General features: G+C 48.4%; 1 pseudogene; it reads left to right on the top strand.

Moving 5' to 3' along the window:
• Positions 1-1,510: 1,510 nt before the first annotated feature.
• Positions 1,511-2,320, top strand: LOC102755427 (annotated as a pseudogene).
• The last annotated feature ends 1,357 nt before the right edge of the window (positions 2,321-3,677 follow it).

Genomic DNA, 3,677 nt, shown 5'->3' with positions numbered 1-3,677 from the left:
ATGGGTTTGCAGACTTCTGCCCTAGACAAAAAGTAAATGTTACTGATTTCAGGAAGGGCATAAGTATATCTGGGCAAGGTTGGAAGCAGGATGACATGATTTCTCTGGACCGTCCTTGCTGCCTTTCTCCATTGCTTAAAGTGTCAAATTCATTCTCTCCTATGGAAGGCTGACTTTCTCCCACTGGTGGAGGACATGGATCCTAACTGCTTTATACTCATCTCTTGCAAACATCACTACCAGAAAGGAAAAAGCTCTTCTCAATCAAGACTCAGTTACACAACAATAAGGAATGACACTTGCAGAAGATGGACATATGACTAAATCAGGGCCAGAGATTACTGTTGTCAAGGGATCAGGCGCCTTGATTGGTCTCTCTTGGGTCACCTGTGCAACCATAGCCTATGATTGACAGCCTTCCACTCACACTGCATGATTGGAGTAGGGAAGGAGAATTTTTCAAAAGGAAAGTAATCTTACCAAAGGAAAATGATAGTTGGAGAGGAAAACGGTGCTGGGCAAGCAATACTGAATGTCCATTTCCCAGCCCCCTCAGGTACACAAAGGACACATTGACAAGAAATGAAAGCAGAATTACGCTGAAGTGTGTGTATTGCTTACCAGGTTAATGACATGTAGCTCTCAACACAGAGCTCCTAATTATGCACAAGACTTGAGTTAAGCCTTAGGTCTGAGGCTTACTTATGCAGGGTTGCTACCTACCTCCCAAACTCAAAAGTCAGATCAATAACCAACATGTTTAGGAAAAGAGAGAGCAGAGCTTCAAATGCAAGGAGACAGAAATTTGTGAAGTCACCCACACAATACAGACTAGGAAGCTTTCTCTCATTCTAACTGACAGAATCAATACCCTGAGTCAGGAAGCCCCCGGGAGGCTTAGCTCTGCCCCAACTAGTAAATGAGACCCGATCCATATCGCAGCAATCTGGCTGGCCAGCAGGTCCTCTCGGGGTGGTGAGTAGGAGTTAGGAAGGGGCGGGTTGATTGGTGAAAGTGCTTTCTCCTTTACAATTACCCCTTTGTGATGTGGTGGCCAGTGGGCTCAAGATTATGGTCCTGAGCTGGATGGTGAGTGCCTTGGGGGCAGGGCCCCTGCCCCAGCTTCCTGTGACTGCCACTGTGACAGCACAATGCCTGCCCACAGAGGCAGGCACTCAGGAAATATCATTGGACAGAAGGATTCAGAGCAAATTGCTACCCAGAATGTCAGCTGCCAAGGGGTTCCGGTGGAACTGAGGGGCACATAGTTGGTGCCTGGAAGCTGGCCTCTCTGGCCACTATCTCCAGCGGGCAGGAAGTTCACTGGGGTTCACTTGGTGAGCAACCCCTTCTGCCAACTGGGGCACCTCAGCTCAGCCCAGAGTAGAGGTGTCAGGAAATATCTCTCTACCCAAGCTTCCTCTCCCAGTTCCCAAACTTAGAGGCCCAGCATAGGGCCTAGAATTCACTGAGGCTTAGTGGCTGTTTGTTCAACAATCAATCAATCAGCATGGATCACCGAAGCCGATCTCGCAGCAGAGGCCTGAGCCGAATCCCTGGGACTCAGACCCGAACCCCCAGTGCCCCACTCCCCTTGCACGTGGAACAGGAGGCCAGGGAAGGAGAAGAATGGGAGCAGGGAGAGCTTGCTCGTCAGAGGACTGCTATCAACCTGCCTGTGGAAAGTGGAGAGTTAGCAGACAATGTTAAGGTTTCCAAGCCAGCACCTTATTGGGAAGGAACCGCTGTGATAAATGGAGACTTTAGGGAGCTCAAGTTAACTGATTATCATGGAAAATACCTGGTTTTCTTCTTCTACCCACTTGATTTCACCTTCGTGTGTCCAACTGAAATTATCGCCTTCAGTGATCGAATTGAAGAATTCAGATCCATAAACACGGAAGTGGTGGCATGCTCTGTCGACTCACAGTTCGCCCATTTGGCCTGGATTAACACCCCTAGAAGGCAAGGAGGACTTGGGCCAATAAAGATACCACTTCTTTCAGATTTGACCCATCAGATCGCAAAGGACTATGGCGTATATATGGAAGACTCGGGCCACAGTCTCAGAGGTCTCTTCATTATCGATGACAAAGGGATCCTAAGACAGATGACTCTGAATGACCTTCCTGTGGGTAGATCGGTGGATGAGACACTGCGTTTGGTCCAAGCATTCCAGTACACCGCTAAACATGGAGAAGTCTGCCCTGCTGGCTGGAAACCTGGTAGTGAAACAATAATTCCAGATCCAGCTGGAAAACTGAAGTATTTTGACAAACTGAACTGAAAATACTTCCTCAGGCTGTGATGCTTGAATGCTTTCAATAAAGGATGATTAAAAAAAAAAGTTTAAGGTCCTTTCTCAAATTTATGGCCAACCAGGAAGGACATAACCCCCTTCAGTGAAGGAGATCATCAATCATCAAGGGAAACCCTTGAGGCTATCCCCTAACATTTACCACTAATTTTTATAAATTCCTGGGACCAGAGAAATGGACGGTTCCACTTCTGACTCTAGAAACTTCTAAAATGGACAGAAGACGACATTTAGTTCAAGGTCACAGGCTTACCAAATATTGACCCCCTATTTTATTTCTCAACCCAAATAATTCCTTGTCGTATAGAAAACTAGAGGCCCAGTTAGTGGGGGGTTGGGGGTGGGAGGGAGAGGTTCTCAGCTTACCCTGTGCCCTCTTGCAGTACGGGAGCCCTTGGGGAATGTCTGGCAGTCAGACATCCTTAGTGCTGCTGCGGAGGCAGGAGAGGACCCACCATCACAGCTGCGCTCGCCAGCCATGAGCCCAGCTTCTGGCTGAGCGGCACTCCCCCTGTGGGAGCACACTGACCACCAGGGGGCAGCTCCTGCATTGAGTGGGATCCCGCTGAAACTGGCTCTCCAACATCCCTTGAGGGGTCCCAGATTGCAAGCCAGGTCGAGGGACCCCACCGATGCACACTTGGGGTCAGGGAGGGATGCAGGAGGTTGGCCCACCAGGGAGGGGCCACGGGAGGGCTCCAGGGCATGTCCAGCCCATCTCGCTCAGTCCCAATTGGCCGGACCCCAGCAGCAAGCTAACCTACCAGTCAGAGCATCTGCCCCCTGGTGATCAGTGCACATCATGGTGAGTGGTTGAGCGGCCTTAGCATATCATTAGCATATTACACTTTGATTGATTGACCAGATGACCAGACGACCAGGCACTTAGCATATTAGGCTTTTATTATATAGAATGTTGTTCACCAGAGCAGTATACATGTGAGTAGCATATGTATTATGCCTACGATATAAAAAATGTCCCAAATTGAAACCATATGAATCTCCTTTATTAAATTCTCTCAGAGATATTTAAGTTCTAGTACAAACTCTTTCTTGGTTATCATGGAGAAAATAAAATCTCTCTTCCCTTGGGGAAATTAAAGTCCTAGAGAAATTGGAGATCCGAAGTCTCATTGTAATTTCTCATTCTGCCCAGTCCTAGCTAGAGACAGCCTGACTGTGCTGATTGTGTTTACTTCCCTGAGCACCCCTTCCTCTCCCCCTCACCTTCCTCACATCCTTGCCCTTCTCTCTGCCTTGGGAGGCTGGTCCCTGGGAACCGTATTATTGGCGCTCCCTCACTAATTGGTTTCTTGTCCTATTCAGCCAATGAGAGCCATTAATAGGATATTGGCAGGTG

Source organism: Myotis davidii, unplaced genomic scaffold (genome assembly GCF_000327345.1).
Source record: "Myotis davidii unplaced genomic scaffold, ASM32734v1 scaffold289, whole genome shotgun sequence".
Lineage (NCBI taxonomy): Eukaryota > Metazoa > Chordata > Mammalia > Chiroptera > Vespertilionidae > Myotis > Myotis davidii.
Note: the sequence above shows the minus strand (reverse complement) of the source record. Positions and strands in the feature narration are given on the sequence as shown.